The sequence below is a fragment of the Crinia signifera genome, chromosome 4, assembly GCF_055691185.1.
Source record: "Crinia signifera chromosome 4, ASM5569118v1, whole genome shotgun sequence".
Lineage (NCBI taxonomy): Eukaryota > Metazoa > Chordata > Amphibia > Anura > Myobatrachidae > Crinia > Crinia signifera.
In genome coordinates this window covers 230289972-230316340 of record NC_139220.1, presented here as the reverse complement: position 1 = coordinate 230316340, position 26369 = coordinate 230289972, and the positions used below count along the sequence as shown (strand labels likewise).

At 40.9% G+C, this 26369-nt stretch overlaps 1 long non-coding RNA gene across 1 annotated transcript in view; it reads left to right on the top strand.

Moving 5' to 3' along the window:
• Window positions 1–225: 225 nt before the first annotated feature.
• LOC146075072 (uncharacterized) overlaps window positions 226–26369 on the top strand; it is a 237141-nt gene continuing 210997 nt past the window's right edge. The window contains exon 1 of the long non-coding RNA XR_014473495.1: window positions 226–557. This is a non-coding gene — a long non-coding RNA (uncharacterized LOC146075072). The remainder of the gene's footprint in view (window positions 558–26369) is intronic.

Sequence of the window (26369 nt, the reverse complement as noted above, 5' to 3'; positions counted from 1 at the left end):
ACTGCTTATGGTTATACTTTTATATGTAATATCTATTTGTAAAAATGCACATTCTTATTATATGACTGCAGAATTCCTTAATTTGTTTATGTAGGTCTGTGGCAGGGGGGTAAAGGACGTCATTGCTGGAGTAGAATGCTGCTGCTGTGAGATACTAGCTTAGATGCAGCTCACTTGTGACTGATAACTTTTCCCATCTCTTACTTTTGGTACAGACCCCAGTGATCCGCTGTTGATGGTCAGTTGCACTATACTGGCATACTGCATGTAATAAATTCCTGTCTGCCATCTCAAGAGAGGAGCAATTTGAACATGACCCCTCTATAGGTGCCTCAACTGAAGACCAAGCAAATGCAGGGGCTACAACTGGAAGAGCAAGTAACAGAAGAGGATTTACTAAAAAAAATGACTACCATCTTCCTAACCTGAATCTGAATATCTTAATATCATCTTGGAACCACAATCAGCCAATGAGGACATTCAGCAGGAAGGCCAATTATTTCCACAACATCAGAATCAGTCTGGAGATCCTCTGTATGTTCCTGGTACCTGAACCAGTGAGTAACAATTGAGTTCTAACATGCTGTTCTAAAGTAAATGGGCCTGCACGCGTAGAGATTTGCTGAGTTTTTTCCACTCAGCACACAGAGATGTGTCAGCGCTGTGTGCTGAGCGATCTTAGCTGGCGGAGAGGCACTCCATCTGACGGGGGTGCGTGAGCGTCTCACACGCTCGTGCATCCCAGTCATTTAGCGGTGGGGAGCGGAATCCCTGCCCATCTCCGCTTCAGGGAGAAGGGCAGGGTTAGGGTGGATTGCGGGGGCTACGGGGGAGCGTCGGAGAGCTCCATCGGAATGGGGCACGTGTTTATAGAACCGTATATAAAGAAATAATGAAGATAGGCAGGTTGTTGTAAACGGTGTTAGAACTCCTGACCAGAAAGAACTTTGCGTGTTTTTAAGGCATTTGGTATCCTGAACTAAACCTACAGCATTCAGCAACTGTTGTATATTTGACCTTTCATATTAGTGTGCTGTATTTTCGTTCCATTCCATTAGGAGTTATTGATCCTCTAAATCTATAATCAATGTCTAAAGTGACAGGTGCGTTAGTACTGTACAAGTCGTGTTCTTAGAAAAAGCAGATAAATCTAAAGGACGTGTTCTGTTATAATGGGTCTTCATATAAATCCTTCTATCCATAGTAGCCTTTCATTGCAGTCTTTTATCCACACTGAACTGGGAAGATGATGTAATGCAAAGTAACTCTTTGCAGAAGAAAAGGTCGCACAATGGTGTAATATGTTATATGACCTCCTGATACTGTATATAATGAGTATATCAGAGAAAACACAAAGAATTTCAAACTAGTGCGAAACCGTGTTTAAGGTATAGGAAAATAAATAAATTAACAATCCAGGGCACAGAGCTATGACCTCCTTCTTTACTACCACTGACCAGCGGAGGATTGCAATTCATTTATTTCTTGTCTTTGAATGTAAGGATTTAGCTGGGTGCATTTGTTTTATTGACTGGGAAGTGTTTAGCAGCAGCTGTAGGAATGGAAGGACAGACCTTTTGAGGGCATTAACGCTGGTTCATTACCATATATCGATCCTGGGTCATGTCATTGCGGTGCCGTCGCTACTTAAATGTAAATGAGTCAATTTTTATGAGATTTTCATACGAAGAATTTTTTTGTACTCAAGCAGGCCCCGAGTGTGTTAAATCTCCCTTCAATATATAGCACAGCTATATGTTACACAGGGAAATCGAAAAATAGATTGAAAATGTAAATTGTTGATACATACAGCTGGAAATCCCTTTGAAAATGACAAAAGAAATGTCATTTGAATCTGTTCAATTTGATAAAATACATTATTTGCCGTGAAAGGGTCTTTGGGGCAATATGCTGCTATATGAGGAACGGGTGGTAACTTCATATTGTCTGAAAATAAATGATAAAAGGTCCATTGAACATCTGTTATTATAGTTGTACCATAATGAATGTTTCATATGAGCAGCCATATGCTGGGAGCGTTTGGAGTGGTCTACTGTGTATTTTATTTTATTACAGTTTTTCCTCATATGTACTAAGGTCAGAGAGGTGCTGTTTTCTTCAGCACAAGAACAATTCTTTTGTAACTTAGCTATTGAATAAAGCATATTGAATAACATTTGGGCAGGCTTTGTGATCTGCACAGGGAAAGAAATTAAAGAAATCTTGGGCCAAATGTATTAGGGTGTGAGAATCACAAAGTAAGTTTTCCCATATTTTTAAAGCAGCAATTATTTACCCTGAAAACCAGGTTGATTTTGCCATGTAAAGGATTGCCGCTTTAAAAGAATTGGGAAAACTCTCCCAAAATCTCTCAAGTCCCCTCTGAAGTAATCGCCCAAGAACACCCATGCTTTGCATCACCAGGTCTAATGCCAGTGATTCCACACACAACAGCATTTTCTGTGTACACACAGGGGAACACAATCATCATACGGGTTCTCTAGACTTTTCAGGCAAGTGCAGCAGCAAATAATTGTTCAGCTGCACAAGCATTGGTATTGCATCCAATCAATAGTCTCCTTTAAGGCAAACGCCCACACCATGACCACAATAGCAACAGAATTTTTATAATTGTACTAGAGCTGCATGTGTTAAGGATCGTCTCAGTATCACAAATTAAATAATTTAGCAATGTGTTATCAGGTAACACATGTTCACCAACTAGCAGATGTTGGAAACATACACTTTTAGGAGTACACTGCTTCAGATTATCAATATTGGTAATGAGTAATATTGCATAACATACACTATCCAGTTTATAAGCAGATCAATGTGTACCTCCATACGCAGGTGCTTTGGATATGGAGGCAATTCTTGCTTAATATTTATATTATTACATAAAGATGCACTGGTAGTCTCAGCAAGACTGTCAAGTGGACTAGAGGTGCCACCTGGCCCTTTATATCTGGGCATGTTTGCACTTCTGGTGCTATCATCCCCTGGCAACTTTGTAGGGTTCAGTGGTCCACCAGTAAATTACAAGATTTATTATTTATTTATTAACAGTTTCTTATATAGCGCACACAGATTCCGCAGCGCTTTACAGAGCATAGTTATGAGCAAAAACACATACCAAATTACATTACAAGACAGTTTAGGACAAGTACATGGTTAATACGGATAGTTGCATCAGGGGACAGGACACTGAAGCAATCATCAGGGTGGCAGTGGTTTATATATTCTAAGAAAGGCACAAGAGGAGAGAGGGCACTGCTCGTGAGAGCTTACATTCTAAAAGGGGAGGGTTAGACAGACAGGGGTGACACAGAAGGGAAAGAAGTGACCATAAACAGGTTAGGATGAGAGATGGTCGGGTTTTATGCTGGATGGTGGGAAGAGGTCAGCTTAGTCTTTGATAGTTTTACTATTTATTACCTTCATAACAAAATACACAGGGTTATGGAGAATAGCACTGGGCTTTTAGTCCATTGCTGGTTGTCCTTAGGGAGGGTGATCCCATTTTTTTTTGAGGGGGGGGGGGGTATCCCACTACCCTTGGGAGTCCAGCACTGAGCTCATTGTGATTATGGATTTGACATAAGTCTATTTTGTAAAGTACGTGTTTGTATGTACCCATTTTGGGGGATGTTTCATACTTTATTTGTAATGTGCACTGGAATATAACATAATTTGACAGACCAGATCAAAGATTAAGATGGAACTGTAATATTTTACCTGTGATTTGCAAGACAGATTCAAAAACAGAAATAAGTTCTGCAACAAAGAAAGCATAAACCAACACTCTGATTCATTATAAGTTTTGCTGAGGTACATTTGTGCTGGTAATCTGTTCTTCCATATCACCAACATTATTTACCGTTGACTTTTAGACCTCGTAGTGCGTTATACATTTTAAGATGTGGTTGTGAATTTTTTTATTTTCAGGGATAACAAAAACCAACTGAATTCGAAAAACTGTCATGTAAACAGTATATATCTATACAAACTACTTTTATTAGATATATTCAATATGCATTGTGAGCATGCAGGCAATTCCTCAGCTGAAAGAAGCAATTCTCTAAGTTGATAGCTGGATCTGTCTGCAAAAGAAGAACTGATTATTCAATATCGCTTCCACAAAGACCCATTTGTTGCGTTCAGAATATTGGTTATGACATTTTAAGTTGCCCAAGAAGAATGAAGCCAAGGTGAGGAAGAAATTACATTTCGATGTACTATAACCTTTGACCAACTAGATAAATCACGGAACTTGGAACCCTGACACATGCGGCTGAAAGAAATCTAACAATTTCTTAGTGAAAACGTGTATGTCTGTTTTGACGCTCAACACATTACTACATCCACTAAAAAACAGTTACAGAACTAAAGTTGTGCTATTAATTAAGACTTTTTAATTAAAATCCATTTGATTTTTATCAGGTAATATAAAAAAAATGTAAATAATAAAACAAATTCAAAATAGTATGCAAAAGTATAAACAACCATAAATTCAAGTACTGATATATAATACAAAATACCAGTCCCTCCAAAGCAAACGGTAAAATAAAAAAATACAAATCTACATATAAAAGGAAATGGAGCCTGTCGCTACAGTATTATGCTACTGTATAAATAAGGGGTCTAAATATTGTTAGAATTCCAAGTGAGCGCAATAGATGAATAGCATGTTAGCAAAAGACGAATAATGCAAATGATCAATGTTCAGCTATTTATGTGGACTAAAAACATCTAAAACCTAAAAGCCAGAATCCTATTAGAAATAGGAAAAATAGTCCCTCAGGAGAAGTGAATATATGTTTTCAATTAGGTTTTCTGTTTAGCTAAATTTGAAGAAAAACAAAAAAAAGAAAAGGCAACATAAAAAGAAAAGCCAATTCTGAAAACATTGTAGCATAGCTTTATCAAAGTAATTTGTAACAGAGAAGATAATGCTGAGCATGTTTACTAATGTGCGCCACACTATAATCACATACATTATATAGTCAGACACCACAGAAAGACACTTTCTCTCCCCTCAGAGGATCGTACTGACTCTGTATTCCCCAGATTGACAGCACAGGGAGTTGGAAGTAGTCACTTAACCACAGGTCTGGAGACTAGTATATTCGATACACAAGGCCTGCATTACACTATACTGTATACTATACTTAAACACTTCCTTCATCACTATAAGGAGGTCTTGTTAATTTACACTTTAGTTTTATAGCACACATTGGCATCATTTTAATACATTGTACAATATATTTTTTTTCAGGTGGAATAAGTATTTGGACAGAATACTAAAGGACATACTGTATTTCTCTTTCGTCCATCCTGGTGACACAGCTCAACCATGGGATGTAGGAGGGTCCACAGGAGCAAGGCACCTATGCTGACTTCTTTTGAGAGCAGGCTCCTCCCTTCTGCATCCCAGAATTCCTCAGGTCGTTTAAGGTGCCCACCAGAGTGGGTGCTGTGCTGACTGGCTGCTGACTGCAGCCATTTTGTGTAGAATAGCTAGGTGTTTTTTATTTTAATAATATTTACTAGTTAGTGCAGGTGTCCAGTGTCTTTCTTCCACAGGAAGTTCATACACACTGAGAGCGCAGTAGAGGCTGACAGAAGCACGCCCTGTCAGCTCTCTGTGTGCAGAGATATGCAACTGCCATTTTCAGGGGTTTATAGGCTGAAATCCTGAAAAGGAGTTGAAGCCTATTACAGGAGTCCAGCACAGCTGGACGCATCCAAGTGGAGGGGAGACACTGGAGCTGAGGAGATACACTGGTGGGAGCAGCTGAAGGGGGAAAAGGCGCCAATAGGCTTCCTTCCCCGCTGAAGCAGGGACTTGGTCTCTTCCTGCCCTCTGTTCTGGCGCCCTTTCTCTCCACACTGCAGAGCTGAAGGAGGATTTATACGCAGTTAAGGGTGGAAGTTTCTCCTGGGCAGCACTTTCCCCGCTGATCCATTGCAGCAAGTAGACAGATAAGTACACTGCTACTTTATTCACACTGCCTGACATTGTGCACCGTGTGTTATCATGACAGAAAGGTGTAGTGCTGCCGGCCATGTTAAATAACTGCAGATTTTGTGGTGTTAAATTAACCATTGAACTGATGGATCAGGGGGTTTTGTGTCCCTCATGTGAGTCTGTGCCCAGTGGGGCTGAAGCCCAGAGGTCTGAGCAGTCTGAACCTGCGTGGGCGGCTACGTTGGGGAGGTCTATGAATGCTTTGGTTAAGGCTTTGAATAGGCAGAGAGATGGCCTGGTGAAATCTCTTGGCCCCCTTTCCCCCTCTCAACCCTCTGTGGGCTTTATTACCTGATCTCAGGGGGACCCAGCGTTGTTGCAGGTCATGCAGGACACTGTACAGAGTGTTCATAAAATGAATGTGTTTATGGAACAATTTGCCAAAACCCCTGAGGTTGCTTCACCCAGACCCCCCCTATCTACACCTCCCCTGTTGAACTTAGATTCTGATGAGAAGGGTGTGTGCAAGGAGGATGTATTATAGGACCAGAAGGAAGAGGTTAAATTTTCTGTTCCTGGTATTGAGGAAGTTAAGCTGACTTTAAATCTAAGGATAAGGAGACTTTAAATCTAAAGATAAGGTACCTGCTCATTGTATTTTTAAGAAAATAAGCAGAGATTTTATGACAAGGGCATGATTTCCTCACTGGGGGAAGCATGGAAAACTCCCGACAAGAGGCTTCTCATGCCTAAAAGGTTTGCTAACATGTACCCTATGCCAGAGGAACATGAAAAATGATGGGAGAAAATCCTTTTGGTGGATGCGCCTGTAGCCAGGTTGTCTAAATCCACGGCTTTACCTGTTCAGGGGGGTGCTGCATTTAAAGACCCAGTGGACAAGAAAATTGAAGGATGCCTTAAGGCAGTGTTTGAAGGAGTGGGATTTACCCTACACCCTATTATTGCCTCTGCTTGGGTATCCAAGGCTATGATTATATGGGCTAAAGCCTTAAGTAATCAACTTCAGCCTGATTCTGAGGCCTTTTGCATTGGCTGAAAAGCTTCGGTGTGCAGCAGAGTATGTATGTGAGGCTGGGGAAGAAGGCGCCAAGATGGCGTCAAAAGGGTTGGCCACTTCTGGGACAGCAAGAAGAGCTCTCTGGCTTAAAACTTGAGAAGCAGACAGGGAATCTAAGAAATCTCTTCAGGCCTTTGCCCTTAAGGGAGAACTGCTTTTTGGGACAGAACTCGAGTCCATTATAAAGCAGGCCACGGGGAAAAAAGAGCACCTTCCTTCCCACCACGTCAAAACATTCAGTGTCCAAGTTTGGGGCTTTTAAGCCATCCTTTCGTTCCTCCTTTCAAGGGGGAGTGTCTAACAGAGGACAGGCAGGAAGAGGAAAGTTTCCAGGTAGGAAGGGGTGGGCACCCAGATCCCGTTTTGGGGCCTTCACTAAGAAGCATCCATCCAAAAGCGAGGATAAATACTCCGCATGATGGGGTGGAGACTCCACGTTCTGGGTTCAGAGTGGGGGGTTGCCTCCTGCAGTTTCGGGACCAGTGGAACATCTCCACCACGAACCCTTGGGTTATTTCCATCATTTTAGAGGGTTACAGAATAAATCTCAGGGGGTCCCCCCCAAAGAGGTTTCTCCCAGCACCCTTACTGCGGGAAGCTCGCCTGCAGAAAGCTCTCTTGGGGGTGGCAACGTCCCTTCTTGAGAAGGGATGGTGGTCCCAGTACCTCAGGAAGAGAGAAAGAGAGGATTTTATTCCATTCTCTTCTTGGTCCTCAAACCAGACGGGTCCTTCCCCTGCTGATCCAGGCGTTTTTGTGAAATATAGCCAACAGGCTACTATAGGATAAAATGCATAGGTTCTACACTAAAGAAAGCATAAATGCCATCTGGAGATGGCGTCATATATATATTCCAAACCCTGGAATGCAAAGCTTGGTAAATCTGACAGCTAGGTTCCCGTATAATAACTTATGGGAAAATAGATTGGCTGTAGCAGATATCTGAGAAGTCCTGCTGCAGTCCTTCTATTTAACAACTGGGTGATACTTAATATTTGCAGAAATCCCTCAAATGTCTATCCGGAGAATATCCCGCAAATAATATTATAAATAGGCCCCTGCATGGCAAGTGCTATCATTAATTTGCTCTACTCTAGAATCTGTGTTATTAGGTTTGTATATGTATTCATATAGTATATCTCATTTAAAGAATCCAATCTGACTGCATGGACATATTTCAGTTATATTTATCTATGATTAGTTTCAGGAGACTCCGAACAACCATCATTTTCATACGAACATCTATTTTTAAAAGGACTGTTGGCTCTTAGTACTAACACCAGAATGAGGGTGGGATCCTGCTTAAGTAAAACATTTTTTAGTCAGAATCTTTTCTTTTATAGTACAAGAGCATTTATTATATTTTATATGAATGCCACTACTGGTTCTATTCTGTCATTCTTTTAGCTAAACAATTTTATATCTTTCATTGATTTAGAGAGAAGATTATCTATCAATCCGTGTTACTTTCTCTAAAGCTTGTTGCAATAACTCATAGGATAGGTTCTTTATTGAACGTTCTCCTACCATTTCTTTAGCTTGTATGTGCAATATATTTTGTAGCAGATAAACTGCATACCAGGTAAACTGCATAGGCAAGAATGGTTACAGAATTGCAGAATACAGATGTCACGGCATAGTTCAAACCATACTTGCCTTCTTTTGAAAACAGGTATTAGGGAGATTATAGTTGGTAGTAAAATTTTACACAGCGCCCCATTGAGGAGGATTGACATGCTCCACCCACAGGGCGTGTCTAGTTCCATATACTCCACCCACAGGGTGTGTCTAGTCCCGTGTACTGCTACATCTGAGAGGAATCTTTAAAAAATTACTTATATCCAAATGTAGATGAGCCCCAAAGCAGTTAGTAAGAGATACAATACTTGGTAAAGTGTGGTAAATGGCGCTGATGATTCAATGTAAATGTATCTATCACTCATTCCGTTTCCCCCCAAAATTTAACAGTGTAATGTAGGCTAGGTGAAATGAGGGAAATTGCTAGACTTATGAGGGAGAGAGGGAGATTGCTGCTATATCAGGGAGTCTCCTGCAGAATGCAGGAGGGTAGGCAACTATGATGTAACAGTGTAATGTGGGCTAGGTGAAATGAGGGAGATTGCTAGACTAATGAGGGAGAGAGGGAGATTGCTGCTATTTCAGGGAGTCTCCTGGAGAATGCAGGAGGGGAGGTAACAATAGTACAAACATATCAGTATGTTCCAGTGGTCCCTGCTGTAGCCCACACCCCAGGCCTACCCAACACCCCTGGCACAGGCGCAGAAGCACACCATTGTTGCAAAGAAACCGAAATAACCTCCTTCCATGAAGATCATAGCACATTTTATGACCAATTTATGCAGAAATCCCGGAAATTCCAAAGGGCTTGCATACTTTTTGTTGTAACTGTATAATAATATAATATTTAAATCTCATCAGTTGTCTATTTTGTTGACATGTTGTAAAGAATTTTATTTTGAAGGGCAAGTCGAGCACTATTTCTCTTGAACTTCCCCAGGGATGCTGAGATCCGATTTGGCACTTGATGTGCCATTTATACATGCAATTTATCGCATATAAAAGGACTAACGAGGAGCTGACCAGAGAAGGGGAAGTTGGATGCGATACATTGTGGGTGCTTTTTAGCACATACAATTTATCTTATGTGCAGCATAACCTCAGACTCCAACTGAATGCACATGGGACCGTGCATTGGGTCGATTTGGATAACAAACACATGCAATTTGGCCAGATTTCACCAGTTTTCTCAGCCCGATCTGACGGAATTGTGTGAAATTGGTCCAAATCACATAAATGTATAGGGGCCTTAACTTTCAGATTTCTGATCTGGTATTTTGACCATTGGGATCTGTACCCAACCCACCAGCGCATATTATTAATAAGGGGTGATGTATCAAACCCTCCAGAGAGATAAAATGAAGACATTACCTAGATCAACCAATCGGCTTCTACATATAATTTATCTAGCACAGAAGCCAATTGGTTGCTATGGGTAACTTCTACACTTTGGGGTTTATTCTAGTTCATTCTTTCTGACAAAATCCTTCTTAGATGGACAAAACCATGTGCACTGCAGGGGGGGGCAGATGTAACATGTGCAGAGAGAATTAGATTTGGGTGAGTTATTTTGTTTCTGTGCAGGGAAAATACTGACTGCATGATTTTACACTTCAATATAGATCTCACTTTGAAGAAAAACCCCACCCAAATCTAATTCTCTCTGCACAAGTTACATCTGCCCCACCCGCAGTGCACATGGTTTTGTCCATCTAAGAAGGATTTTGTCAGAGAGAATGGACTAGAATAACCCCCTTTATCTCTCTGGAAGAATGGCTAGATCTACCCCTGCATGTTTTTTTCATGCAACCCCGCTCCTTGGTTAATGCATAGGGCCAGATGTATCAAGCATCAAAAGTGATAATGTGGAGAGTGATAAACAACCAGCCAATCAGATCCTACCTGTCATTTTTCAAACCCAGCCTCTAACATGACAATTAGGAGATGATTGGCTGGTTGTTTATCACTCTCCCCTTTATCACTTTTTGAAGCTTGAGAAATCAACTAAAGACTAAGCTTTTCGACAAACAGTAATACCACTACAAAAGTACTGTATTAAAATATAAATCGTCTTAATAGAAACAGCAACGTCTACACAAGAAAATCTCACTGTTTTGTTTATTAGACTCGTTAGTACTTTGTAGTATGTAGATATTTCCTGACTGAAAATCTGTCATCGCTTAATATGTTTAAGCCTTTAGGATGACACAGACATGCTCTAATATTTTACTATATATTATGTACTGTAACATAACTTTGTTTTTCTTCCAAGCAATATTCATTCTGTGAAACACAAGATGAAACAAAAGCCGTACATCCTGCTCAGGGCACAAAGGGATAATGTGTCCCAGTTATATGTCACTTTATGGCTGAGGGGCCTGACCATGCAAGAATCATCAGATGTACAGTATACGTGGCTCTGTCCTGGATTGTAGTGCTGCAGGCTCAGGTATTACATGCTGGGAGTTGGATGTTTTAGCAGTAGGTGACGAGTCTTGGATTATCTATGGCCATTTGTACTGTTAATGTTTATTTTCACATGTATATTTCCTTTGAGTAAATATACCCTGTGCTGTTTATGCAGGTGTATTGTCTTAGTGCACCGCTGAGTGCTCTGTGTATGCACAGACGCACGTTGTAAAACCAGCCACATCACACCAGTTGCAGATTAATGCAATCATATGACAAGCTGTGAAGACTTTGTCCCCAGTGACAGTCACGTTTACAAAATAAGCTCCTGATCCAGAAATACTGTGTTATTAAGTGTTTTCTTCACACATTTCCTCCTGATCTCGTCTCTCCATAGCATTATATTCTCATTTATATATTCATGGAAATGCTGCAGAGAAAGTGCTCCATAAGTGCTCTTTATTGATCTATGGTTGCTTTCCACTATTTATTGTTTTTAACCTAAATTTGAGCCTAGAAGGTGTCTGTATTTGCACATCATGTATAATATCTATACTTCACCTTTTGCATTTTTAGATTTAGATGATTTTTTACAAACTGAGGAGTTATTTTAGGTTGGGTGATAGAAGACAAGCTGGGGATGCATCTACAGTACATCTAATTGTGTTGCAATGGCATGAACACGCACTTGCTCTATTCTGCTTACACCAGACCATCTCCATTCCACCACTCCATGTGCATAATACATAAACATCTATACATGGATTATTGGTTATGGTTTTTTGGGGGTACTCGGTCCGCGCGCCTCCTTCGGCTGCCTGATGATTATCACTAAGGTCACCCTCAGACCTTCAGGTTGTGGAAATTTGAGAACAATGGGTGTGATAATAGTACTTGGCGCCAAAGTTAAAATATAACAGGGTTTATTGATACAAAATGTTAAGAACATATAAAATACAATGCAGTGTATGAACACATAAAAAACACAAGTAAGTGTGATTCTGTTTACCCCTAAGGGTATTTGGAGCCAGCAAGGATGGAAATGTGGCAGGATGCAGTCCGGAATGTGCACCCTGCTCTGGGCTCCAAATACCTTAGCACTGGGTTAGTCCTGATGGGGATTGTGAATACCAGTCACTGCCGACGCGTTTCGAGCATCAGGGTGCTCTTCTTCTTGGGCGCAGTGCGCCCTAGAAGAGCACCCTGATGCTCGAAACGCAGTGCGCCCTAGAAGAAGAGCACCCTGATGCTCGAAACGCGTCGGCAGTGACTGGTATTCACAATCCCCATGAGGACTAACCCAGTGCTAAGGTATTTGGAGCCCAGAGCAGGGTGCACATTCCGGACTGCATCCTGCCACATTTCCATCCTTGCTGGCTCCAAATACCCTTAGGGGTAAACAGAATCACACTTACTTGTGTTTTTTATGTGTTCATACACTGCATTGTATATGTTCTTAACATTTTGTATCAATAAACCCTGTTATATTTTAACTTTGGCGCCTAGTACTATTATCACACCCATTGTTCTCAAATCTATACATGGATATATGCTTGGTGCGCATGCAACTCTTTGGGCAACTGTAATGTTCCCTGGAGTGAGAAAGAAAGAGGACCTCTGTTTTATTGCCCTTTTCTTGGTAATGCAGTCTGTGGCTGAGGACCCTAGCCGTGCAGTTAAGATGACATCATAAACCTTTGTGCTGCAGTGTCATTAAAGGGAAACTGAGGATGTAATGATGTAGTATTTTTTTTTTTTGCATGTATTCGTGGCATCTGGGCAATATTAAAACCGGAGGGCCTCTATTGTAAAACCTACTGTTTTACAATAACTGTATTTATATGTCCACAGGAAGCAAAAAAGAAAATACATGTGCACTCTGTATACACTAAGGACCTTATTATGGTTCATATGCAAATTTGCACCCTTGCAAGTGAACCAGATCCCACTTGCGAATGGTGGTACGACGGCCCACTATTTGCAATGCGCGTACGTTTGCACTGGTTGCGAATGGATGTTTTACATAAACATCCATTTGCAGCCTGCGGGGTAACACCCACATCATTCCATGGTCTCTGACCATGGAATGATGTGAAACGTGCACACAGATCTAAGGTTGCTCAGAGCAACTTCAGATCTGCATGCACATTCGGAGGGAAGTGGGCGGGCAGCTGACATCAGCTGCACGCCCACCGCACCCGTGTAATCGGCCTATTAGCATCCCAGCGTTTCATGGGAAATGCCCATAAAATACTGGGCGTTTCCATATAGTATTGGGCCGACCCAGCCCCCCATTTGCAAGGATGGGTGTGTGCACCCAGCGAACAGTTTTTTCACTATGTCCGCACGCACTCAACACATGCGCAAAGCGAAAATATCGGCCCTGTGCAAACGCACACGGCCTTGAAAATGGACCAGAATAAGGTCCTAAGACTGAGCACTGACAATCCGAACAAATAAAATAACTTCTGCAATTTAACATTGAGTAAAATTGGGGATCTTAGCATAATTTTTTACCGTAAAATATGTGCCACACTAACACGATCAGGTGGGTCTCTAACATTCCTAAGGTTCAAATCCAGCGCACAGTCAGCACAACCCAACTGCCCCGAGAAGTCCTTTCATATTTGTGAGCAGTAGTAATTCATATAAGTGAAATGGGCTGCACTCTACAGTCCCAAGAGTAAGATACATGCCCATGTATGGGCAGTAAGAGTGGTGTAACGGTTAGTATTACTGCATCGTAGCACTGAGGTCCTGGGTTCGATTACCACAATGGCCCTAAGGGCCAGATGTACTAAGCTTTAAAAGTGATGAATGAGAGTGAGTCATGTTATAGGCTGTGTTTGAAAAATGACAGTTAAGAACTGATTGGCTAGTGGTTATACACTCTCCATTTGATCACTTTTTAAAGCCTAGTACATCTCGCTCTGGGTGTGTGAATGGGCAGACTAGATAGGATAGGTGGTCCTTATTTGCCATCATGTTGTATTTCTATGTGTTTTCTGGATTGATCAGAAGTGTAAATATATGTTATGTACCCTGTATTCAGACCTGGAGCTTGTGTCTATATATGTGCAATTTTTTAACAGGTTCAACTCTGAATTGAACTATTTACTTTTGTCCTTATGGTCTTATTTACTTTTGTTTAGAGATGAGCGGCGGGCACTTTTTCGGGTTTTGGTTTTGGATCTAGATCTCCCTTCGTGTTTTGGATCTGGATTGGTTTTGGCAAAACCACCCTTGCGGATTTTGGTTTTGGTTTTGGATCTGGAGTTTTTTGGAAAAATTGCTAAAATAACAGATTTTTGGCCTGTTTTTGCCCCTAAAGTATTATTGAGCTCAACAACATTAATTTCCACTAATTTCTAGTCAATTTTGATCACTTCACAGCTCACAAAATAGTTTTCATTGACTGTAGTTGGGCCAAAAGGTTATACCGAGGTAACTGGATGACTAAGCTAGGCGACAGCAGTGGGCATCACATACATGTGGACCTTACACTTCCAACCCGTCACACTGGACAATGGATATATGCCGTCACACTGGCCAATAGATATATGCCGTCACACTGGACATAGTCCGTCACACTGGACACTAGATATATATGCCCTTACACTGGACACTAGATATATGCCATCACACTGGACAATGGATATAGGCCGTCACACTGGACACTGGACACAGGCCGTCACACTGGACACTGGATATAGTCCGTCACACTGGACACTAGATATATATGCCCTCACACTGGACACTGGATATATGCCGTCACACTGGACAATGGACACAGGCCATCACACTGGACACAGGCCGTCGCACTGGACACTGGACACAGGCCGTCACACTGGACACTAGATATATATGCCCTCACACTGGACACTAGATATATGCCATCACACTGGCCAATGGATATATGCCGTCTCACTGGCCAATGGATATATGCCGTCACACTGGACAATGGATATAGTCCGTCACACTGGACACTAGATATATATGCTGTCACACTGGACACTAGAAATATGCCGTCACACTGGCAAATGGATATATGCCGTCACACTGGACAATGGATATATGCCGTCACTCTGGACAATGGTTATTATGCTGTCACACTGGACACTGGATATAGGCCGTCACACTGGACACTGGACACAGCCCGTTACACTGGACACTGGATATAGTCCATCACACTGGACACTAGATGTATGCCGTCACACTGGACAATGGATATATGCCATCACACTGGCCAATGGATATATGCCGTCACACTGGACAATGGATATAGTCCGTCACACTGGACACTGGACACAGCCCGTTACACTGGACACTGGATATAGTCCGTCACACTGGACACTAGATATATATGCCCTCACACTGGACACAGACCGTTACACTGGACACTGGATACAGCCTGTCACCCTGGACACAGCCCCTGGACAATGGACACAGCCCCTGGACAATGGACACAGCCCCTGGACAATGGACACAGCCCCTGGACACTGGACACAGCCCCTGGACACTGGACACAGCTCCTGGACACTGGACACAGCCCCTGTACACTGGACACAGCCCCTGTACACAGCCCCTGTACACTGGACACAGCCCCTGACACACTGGACACAGCCCCTTGTATTATGGACACTGCAGCCCCTGTACACTGAGTGTACAATCAGCAGCACTGCAGCCCCTGCGTGTGAGCACTGCAGCACCTAGTTTACAACAAAATAAAAAATCAGTCACTAAATAAATCACAGCACGGGGCATGGAGCACGGAGCACAGATCCCAACCACCCTCTTCCCTCTCCTATAATGGAGTGAAGATGGCGGGGCGCGCGGGCGTCTTATATAGAATCCAGATCCCGCGAGAATCCGACAGCGCGATGATGACGTTTTGCCTAGTTTTCGGTCCGGAATTCAGGCGGGAACTCCCGAGCCGGCTCGGATCCTGACTCGGATCACCATATTCGGATCTGCCGGATCCCGGAGATCCGGACCCGCTCATCTCTACTTTTGTTCTGTATTTTTCATCGAAATACAGAAATCTATTTTAATAGCACATCAGGGATATTACACAGGGTCTGTACCTCCTCTGGATCTTGTTTTTCCTGTGTTTTCTGCTGCAAGATTGAAATGTAGTTCAGTACTATTAGTATGGGGTAGTATGGGCTACTTTAAGCCCCACCCACTTTAGTGAGACCACTCTACATTGTGAATTGAAAAACAAATTAGTAAAAAAAGTATTTTATAAAGAAGAAAACATTCATCTGGTGTAGTGTACACTGTTCTCCTTGCATTTGGGCAATATATCCACTCAACCTAAGCATGTTTCATGTTGGTTGTTACTAAAATAATATACAGGCAGGTGGTTCATGCGTATGGGTTGTTTTTTGCTATCTCAGAGCAGGAGTTGTTTGTTGTTTTTTTTTTTCTTATCTCATTTGTATTCTGTACCTGCCAGTGAGTTTTGTCTCTATCAAAGGAGAAGTATTTGTTAATTAGTATCACCTTGGCAAATACATCTCATTCTTTGTTATTCCGCCAGAAAAAGAATGAGTGAATTGGTGCCTGTCATTAGAATTCTGCGACATGTCGGAGTAGCGTGGAAGAACTGACTGGCAAAAGATTAGTTCATTGCCATCCTGCAGCAAGCAATACACAACCCCACAGAATGTCATCTTGCTGACGGCAGAAGGAGAGCAGCGTTCACAAGTTGCAATTCAGGCACAAAATAAATTTGTTCAGGGAAATGTTTTTAATCAGTCAGAGTAGTTTGGAATTGCGGCATTTCCACTGTAATAAATGTCACTTCTGGTTTCTTCCATTATAAAAAAAAACCCGCCATAGAGAAATTAATCTATATATTTTTTTCTAACTTACAGCATATGTTTCATTTTGCTGAGCTACGGTAAGATTTGCTGACTCTTGTAGCACTCACTCAATTTTACTAACAATGATTGGTGTGTTAACAGGTATTGAGTAACTGAAAAGCATTAGCCATGCAAAAACATCAAACGTATTGGCATTTTTCGCAATGACCCCGCCGGTGAAGGATTGATGACCCACTAAGAAGACAGCTAATACTTTTCTGTTATCCTTTGTCACAGTTGTCAGTAAGGGCTTTTGTCTTCCTGTAAAAGAACATAAGCAGTAAAATTTAAATATAAGATAAAATTGTGTTTTAGTGGCTGTTGAGATACACTGAGCTTTCTATGTTTCTTTTAACATAATACAAAACTTTGCGGCAATCGATCAAAGGCAAAACAGAATAAAAATGAGGCAAACCAATAGTCCACAGAACGAAGGGTATAGGCTGACTTCCAATAAGTGTAAAGGTTTCTTCTCCAAAGAATAGGCCGGAACATGGAAATAAGCCAAAAGGAAAACAATTTGTAACAATTTTTCATAAACAAATTGGTATTATGCCCCTGAGTTGAGAAAGTTGAAATGTACAGTAATGACAACTTCTAGGAATTCCTTAAGTAATTTATATCTTCCGGGAACAAGTAAAGCTCTGGTCAATAGATGTAAATGTTAAATGCGTACCAGATACTCACTTCACAAGTGAATAGGATATGTGTATAAAGGCTTATATTTACTAGGTATGTTCTATCTCCTTTTTATACAATGTGAAAACAGCCAACCAAAGGAAGTAGAATCGTATACAGGGTATCCAACTCACATAATAGATGGGATCCACAAATTACCGTTTCTTTGTGTGCAATCATATAATGGTATGGATGTGAATATTAAAACTATACTCTGTGTATATATATATATATATATATATATATATATACACACACATAATAAATAAAAAATGTAAGTGGTAAAAATAAAAAAATTCTAGGGAACAAACAAAGAAAACAAGCCCATATAATGTCCAGCACAAAAAAATGAATGGATATAGATGTAAGCGCCATTGTCCAGGTTTATATGTCCAGAATACAGCCTGTATATTAGACACTTCATACCTCAAAATTAAAAGTAGCCCACACACTTCACACCAATGTGTTTCAATCCAATAGGATCTTTTTCAGGGTGTGCTTTGAGAGAGGACTGTGAAGCTATTTATACCCCAAGCCAAAAATGATATCAACAGCTTAGAGTAACATAGCATTTTGGGTACATTTTAAAAGTATTATTATTGTTATTATAATTTTATTTATAAGGCGCCACAAGTGTTTCGCAGCGCCGTACAAAGGAACCGTACAGGGAGACAAAACAGTATTACATTGAATAAATAACAAAAAATAGAGTACAAATAAAGAGCGCCACAGTTCAATACACATTACAGCTTAAATATAAGTAGTAAGGACTCAATCAACATACAACTAGAGGCTTGAGGCCAATGATGGAGATTAGTATGCAGACGAAGATGGTCACTGAGTGTTTGAGTATAGGAGAGCTGTGAGTGAAATGTGAAGAGAAGAGGGCTTTGACAATGACAACAGGAGGGAAGAGGGCCCTGCTCAGAGGAGCTTACAATCTAGTAGTTAATAATGTAAACATGTGGTATACAAATGTCCACCCCGGGACTGGCAAATGGACATTTCTGAGACAGATGATGTCTGGTTGCTGGCATCAAATGCTTTGGACCAGAAGTTCCATGTTCCATCTGCATTCCATGCTGACTAGAAGTACATAACTTCCAGCTGATTCACCTCTAGCTAATGAATGGGGGAGCCTTTGCCGGAAGCCAGAAAATGTGGTCTGATACGAGACTCCTACAAATTCACTAAACACTAACAAATAATAAGAAACAAACTACACTCATATTACAATTTAATAAAGAAAAGACAATTTAGTAAAAATATATTCATGAAATTATATGAACTATTTTAAAATTACAAGTAAGATTAATGCGACTTGAAAGAAGAATAAAAAAATCAAAGGTTTACAAAAAAAATTTCAACTCAAATTTGGAATTTAAACTTTCAGAAATTATGGTTCATAATTTAAAAATGTACTGCATTTCAGAACTTGGAAGGCTACCGTGAATATCACAATCCTTAAAGTTTGGTTTAACCTGTTGGATAACGATACATTTTATAATATTATGTGTGAACATTTTGAGTGTATGTTTAAAAGTTCAGATAAAGAATGAGTCCCTTTTTTTAATATTTCTTATTTGTTCAGCTATTTGACTTTTGAGTTACCTATATAAATGAGGCCACAATCGCATTCTATTAAATGTACTACTTTTGCTGTATGACAAGGTTTGTTATGAAATCAAAGATTTTATTAGTACTCAGTGGTGTAGATAGGTGCCCGGAGTAAGGGCATGTTTTGCGCCCCCCCCCCGATTTGTAGTAGGCGTGGCTCTTGCGCAGTGAAAAGGGGGCACAGCCTAACATTATACTACACACCGTAATGCCCATTGCACATTTTAGCGAACTTTGTAATACCCATTACACATAAAGCCACATGCCGTGATGCCAATTACACATAAGGCCACATGCCGTAATGCCAATTACACATTAGGCCACACATGATGCCCATTACATATTATATAACACACAGTAATGAATAAAAATGAACTTTTATTAAATGTTTGTTTAAAAATTCTGCGATATTCTTTTTTAAAAAGAACAGTAAGAAGTGTGAACAAGATATGAAAGAGTGTCTTAAAAAATGATAAAAAATCCTTGGTGGCGAGCATCCAGTTTATTTTATATGACTTGTTTGGTGTATGAACTAGTGCATTTCACTCAGACAATAACAACATATGTACATGTAAACACAATTTGTAGCAGTGGTGAATGTCTTCATACAATTTCACTTTCCTTTATTATAAATGATACCACAATGAGACTGAGGTGATTCAAGTATCAGACTGGCAATAATAATCTTGAGGTAACACTTGCAAATATATACATATGAATGGTGGTCTGTCACTTGAGGCTATTTTATTTATGTTTGAATAAGCACATGCTTCTCAGCGGGCAGTACAATAATGCCGTTGTGACCTCGGGTTAGTGACAGGCACCTGGGTAGAGGTGCGGCTGCATCGGAACCACGATGAGCATGGCTATATCCGTACATACAGTTTTACACATATACACTTGCATACTGTATATATACTGTTACACACGCATAGGGGTATTTCTGTAATGGGTGCAGTGTGTGTGTGGTGCACTGCTATGTATAGAACACACACATTCTTATCAACCTGGGATGTCAAAATACCGATCTTTTGGCTCCGTTCAATTACCTTTGTTGCCAAATGCAGAATTGCAATCTAACTATTGTTTGAAAATAACCTTTTAATAACCTTTTAATACAAAACCCAAATCTGAATCTGAACCAAAATACTTGAGGATGGCTTTGGCAAAACAAAACCAAAACACAATGGTGAATTAGAACTAAAACACAGGGGTCCATGGACGTCTCTACTCGAAATCCATGATGTGCGCATTGTGAAAGGAAAGATTATACAACTATACATGGGGGTTGATGTAGGGATGGATTAAGCCTCCTCTCATGTCCTATAAAATCTACATATAAATAGAAGTCCGACAATACAAAACTCTATGTATGACAGGTCCGGCCAGACAGGTTTGTGGCCTCAGTTTTGTGGGAGTGATAGGGCCAGTATGTTCATCAGGAGACAGAGATCATCGGTTGTGAGTTGGCCAATGGTGTAACAAGTGATCCAATGATGCATCCTAGGACACAATAGGGATCACTAATGCAAGCAGGAGGCATTTGCTTTTATCAGATGCCTCTGCCGCATTAACATATTAGTGTTGTTGCTGCTGCTTCCACGTAAGCAGGAGCAATGGTTCCTGCAATTTATTTATTATTTATTTGCGGTTTCTTATATAGAGAAGCAAATTCCGTTGCGATCACATTGGAATTAGGCCCAAGGTGGCATGAATGGAACCAGATACGGTAGAAGGTGTCCAGAAGTACCCCAATGTGTACTGTCTTAAAGGAACTTCATCAGGAGTTTGGTAACCTCAAAACTAGAGGGGCTTATATGAAATAAAGCAATAACGGCATCATGTAGAACATGTGGCACTGCCTGACAAATACTTCTGTTCGTTTCAGTGGGATGCATCACTGTTCTAAAGTAGAATGGTTATCGCTATTATCAGAATTTGCACCAGCACCATCTAAGTTGGTCGAACTAAAATTGCACATGCTGAGCTTAGAGTAGGATGCATCTCTATGTATGCATTCATGGTACCTTTATTCTATAAGTGGGTGTCTTATTACCACCCTGTTGGATTCCAGTAATGCCCATCATTCGGCAAGGTAGAAAGCTTAGTTGTAAATAATAATTAGATGCATAGGAATAGCTATTAGAAAGAAAAATAATTGTAGACTTCCCTGGTAAGCTGTATGCCCCCTTCCAAGCTGTTACTATTCTTAACCTCGGCTCCTTATTTATTAAATGCTTGTAGTCCTTTAAATGAGAACTGTACTCCAGGAAAGTCTGTCCATTAAAACTATGATAAAGGACTATAGTTACTAAGTGGCAGGTTAAAGAGCTGTCTTATTTTCTGTGGTTTTGTCGGCAGGCTTTAAAATGTCAATAATATTAAATGCAGTAGTTTTGTTTTCTGTATTATTGCAGTTTTACATCCCGTGAGCAAACTATCACATTTCCCATCACCCTTAGCACTCAGTGTAATTCTTATAGTTCTGTATTTCTTAATTAGTATGCAATATATATTGCCACACATTCAAATTATATCTACTTTTCTTAGTAAACTTTATATATACTGATATTATTTTTACTACTGTATTATTGGTAGTAGTAGTAGTAATTGTCATATGTTTCCCCAGTATATAAATATATTCCCATATATTCAAACATGTAATTAAGAATACTGTTATATGAGGACTTATGCTTGGTATAATAATTAATAAGATGATAACTGAACTAAGCAGTAAATATTAATATAAATATGAAGTTGTTGGAAGAAGTCAATGTCCAGTGTTTGACATAGTTAGATGAGCACTTAGCACTGCAAGGATACACTGGGAAAGTCCAGTGCAGTTCACCAGTGCAGCAGTTGTTCACCAGTCTCCAAAACAGACATATATGTATATAATCCCTGCCACATCTGACAGTCACAGGTTATTCCGTAATTACAACAGTCACCTTTGTGGCACTATACTAATCACAATCAACTAATTGGACAATATTTCCACTTGACTTAAATTAGCATAATATTAAATACTTGTCATCATTTTTATTTGAAGTGTGTTTGTACCGTTGTCATTTAAATGATCGGAAAGATTGCAGTTATGAAAAGCATTGCTTATTCGAGGGAGTGGGGGTCATAAATCAAAGGTTCTAAGTGGATATAACATTCACCTGTTTACAATTATTTTAAATGTTAACTTATTTCTTTACAGAAATGTAATGTTCTTAAACAGCTATCTTCAATTTATATAGACAGTGATTTTGTCATTTACTAGTTTTTTTTTTAATATATGGTGGTCATTTATGAAATGATGAAGCAGTTTCCCAAGATGTCAATGTTCATAGAATAATGTAAATGAGCAAATGGGGGGTTAATGATTTATATGATTGCTCTGTAACCATATGAGGTGAAGCGGGGCTGCCCAGTGACAGTGATCTGTCGCACCTAGTGGTGCAAGTAAGGGGGTATGGTGTTGGGATGGTGTTCATATAAGAAATATATTGCAAGTACGCTGTACCACTTCCCCCCCAACCAGCAGCCGCTGCTTTTGCACGCCGGCTCACCCTGCAGAACGGAAGCGATGTGACAGCCGGGCAGAGAGCGGTTGCTGCCCGGCTGTCTTCTGAGCAGGTCCACGGCTTTTTGAAATATCACGCCAGGTCACCAGCCAATAGATGCAGCTCCTGATTGGCTGCCGGGCTGTGAGCTCCTATTGGCTGGCGACCCGGCGCGATATTTCAAATAGCCATGGACCTGCTCACAAGACAGCCAGGCAGCCCACTGCTCTCTGCCCAGCTGTCACGTGAGCCGGCGTGCAAAAGCAGCGGCTGAGAAATTAGTTCCCCTGCCTTTGCATGACCACTTTATTCCTTGGACATCGCACAGTTTTCTTCATTACTGGGGAACCGCGTGTAACAACAATGTAACTTTGTGAACGGAACACATACATAACACTAGCCTGGAAGTAACATATCATTCTGCTGGCCAGTCCAAACCAGATATAAGCATGGTCCCACCCCTACTAAATATGCTGGAATTTGTGGTATAACAGATCACTCCTAATGATACAATTTATGAATTATATTACTATGCCCTATCCTAGCCGCCTCATAGGAGAAGTGGGCATGAGAAGTACAATCAGTTTGGTTGCTAACATCCCAACCTCAATAGATCTACCATCTTGGTAAAATTACTCCTGTGGGCCTAATTCATGTTTTGGATGGAATTGTACATCTGCAAGGAAGCAGCTGTTCAATACCATTTAATTAAAATTGAAATGCAGCAGGAGATGTCTGTAGGAGATAAGATTAACACTATTAGCAACCACTGTAGCCATTGGTGGTGATGTGCTATATTTTGGGCAGCGGTCACCCTCCATTAGTGGAAGCTTACTCAGGCTGGCTGTAATATAGACACCCAGGTACAGGAAGTCTGCGTCCAACAACGCAGAATCTGGACCCTTCATGCATTAAAAATGGTGGCAATATGCCACATTTTGAAGAACGGTGGCAGGTACCACCCATGTATTGCCTCCTTAAATCCTGCAGCATGTCAGTCATATGGCAGGGAGCGATGTCACAAGAATCATCCTGCACACATGCACAATGATTCTAGTGTCTGCACAGACATCAAATTTTGTACGCAAACCATCAAGGAAACTGAAATTGTGTATCCAGTCATTAGTAGACAATACTAATGTAGACAGTTATGTCAAATTGTTCATATTTTGATAGGCAACATTATGGATAGGGTGTGTGATAAAAGGGACAGGGTTAGGCATCAGGGGGGAGATGACCTCTGGATCACCAGCACCAGCGGCATCACAAGGTGGTGTGGTCCGGACTGGGTGTCACCTGCTGAGGGGGAGACACCAAAGTGCTGACTTCTGCTGAGTAATATTACATGCAGCACTCTGCTTCTGTTACTGTGTAGGAGCCAGCACTACAGACACAGAAGCCACTGCATCTCCTGGACCCCTGGAGTGACAAGTAAAGGGGACCGGGCTGTGAGACCACACCCCTTACCTGTGGGCCACACCCCTACCTGTAAGGTGGGCATGTCTTCGCTGTGCATTGAATAAGCTCTCCTCACTGGGTGTCAACTCAGGTATTGTCGCCAGTGACCAGGACCTAGAAGACAATCTCATATCAACATTATGAATTTTGTCATGCCATACAATACCTGTATATCTCATGTGCCAGTTCTGAGATAGCTAAGTTTTAGCGGTATGTATTTTTATCTTATTAAAATAATACAAAAACATTTATCTGTCATTTTGCTGTGAACTGAGAGCTACATTGATACCAGAGCAAATAGCAGATGTTTGCTGCCATCATGGTGCCTGCAGTATTTTCTGAGTGATTTTCCTTCATTGTAAACATAATGCAATAAGAGAAAATCCTCCCGAAATGCTCATTTGCTTAAACTGCAGTCTGCACCTATACTAAATGCCAGTGGGTGCGCTCACTGACATTACCTCCTTCTGGCTGATTAACAATATACTTAGACGATGGAAACTTAAAATCTAACCAGACGTTCAAGCATATTATACATATTTATTAGGAGATGCTATTAGCTTTTCCCTCCCCTTGCCTTGGTAACTCTCACTAATAAAGGACAACAGTAAATATAATGATGTTGTCCTTAGGGAAGTGTGAAGAAGTGATTGAAGACTTCTTGGCTAAACGAAAATGCTTCCAAGAACCGAAAACAGCAACATTATTACTGGAAGGGTGACTGCACTTAATTCTGAAACCCAAGTGCTACAAGCTGTTTATCTTCCAGCATGCATAACATAATAAGATAACAAGGTCTGTAGCTGTGTGTGGCTAATTAAATAATAACTTTACCCTCAACTAAACAAATGTTTAGATTGGAGTTTAAGCAATCAATATGGGATACAAAAGCTGGCTTACATTGGAAGCATTGTTTGCAGGATCACCGATAAAAAGTACACATAAATAAATGCAGACTGTGCAAATAACTATAAAGGTAGTTATAGAAATTATACAACAATAAAAGAAAATCATTATAACAATACATATTTGTGTAATTTTTACTGAAAATTTGGAAGGTCCCAAAGAGGAGTTAAAGGAGCGTTGGTATGGGGTCATTATCACAACGGGATGCGGTCATTTGGTCTACTGCATTATGGTCGACAGTCATTAGGTCGAATCCATTAGGTCGACATGCTAAAAGGTCGACATGACTCTAGGTCGACATGGGAAAAGGTCGACATGATTCTAGTTCGAAAGGTCATTAGTTCGACAGGTCATTAGTTCGACAAGGTCATTAGTTCGACATTGTCTATGTCGACATTCACAAGGTCGACATGGAGTTTTTCAATGTTTTTTGAGCCAACATGTGCCGACAGGCGGTATATCATGCCCTACCATCCACTAGGGCGTGGTGGGAGAATAAAATAGTGTGCCGAGCGTAGCGAGGCACCGTGCCCGACGCATCGCGAGCGCAGCGAGCGATGCGAGGGGATGCAGTGCACTTTAAACTGTGTCCATGTCGACTGTGTTGACATTCAGGTAAAAAAACAGTGAAAAACCCCATGTCGACCTTGTGAATGTCGACATAGACAATGTCGAACTAATGACCTTGTCGAACTAATGACCTGTCGAACTAATGACCTTTCGACCTAGAATCATGTCGACCTTTTCCCATGTCGACCTAGAGTCATGTCGACCTTTTAGCATGTCGACCTAATGGATTCGACCTAATGACTTTCGACCATAATGCAATAGACCAAATGATCCCAACCCATCACAACGTCCCTACTGCTGTATACATATATGACACCTCCAGTTGTTAAAGTGAGGGGGAACGGGGTAGAATGGAGTTCCATCACCTCTAATGGTGAGGTGGAACATTTTAACTTCCACATTGGCCCTGAACATAGAAAAGAATTCTAGTTTGTAGGGGGATGCCAAAAATCCTACCACTGGCCCTGTCTCTGCCTAATGGGGGTGGGGAGGGGGTATAATTAGGTGGCATAGAGAAATGAGTTTCTCTGCCTTTGCATGACCACTTTATTCCTTGGACACCGCACAGTTTGCTTTTTTACTGGGGAACCGCGTGTAACAACAATGTAACTTTGTGAACGAACACCTGCTGGCCAGTCCAAACCAGATATAAGCATGGTCCCACCCCTACTAAATATTCTGCAATTTGT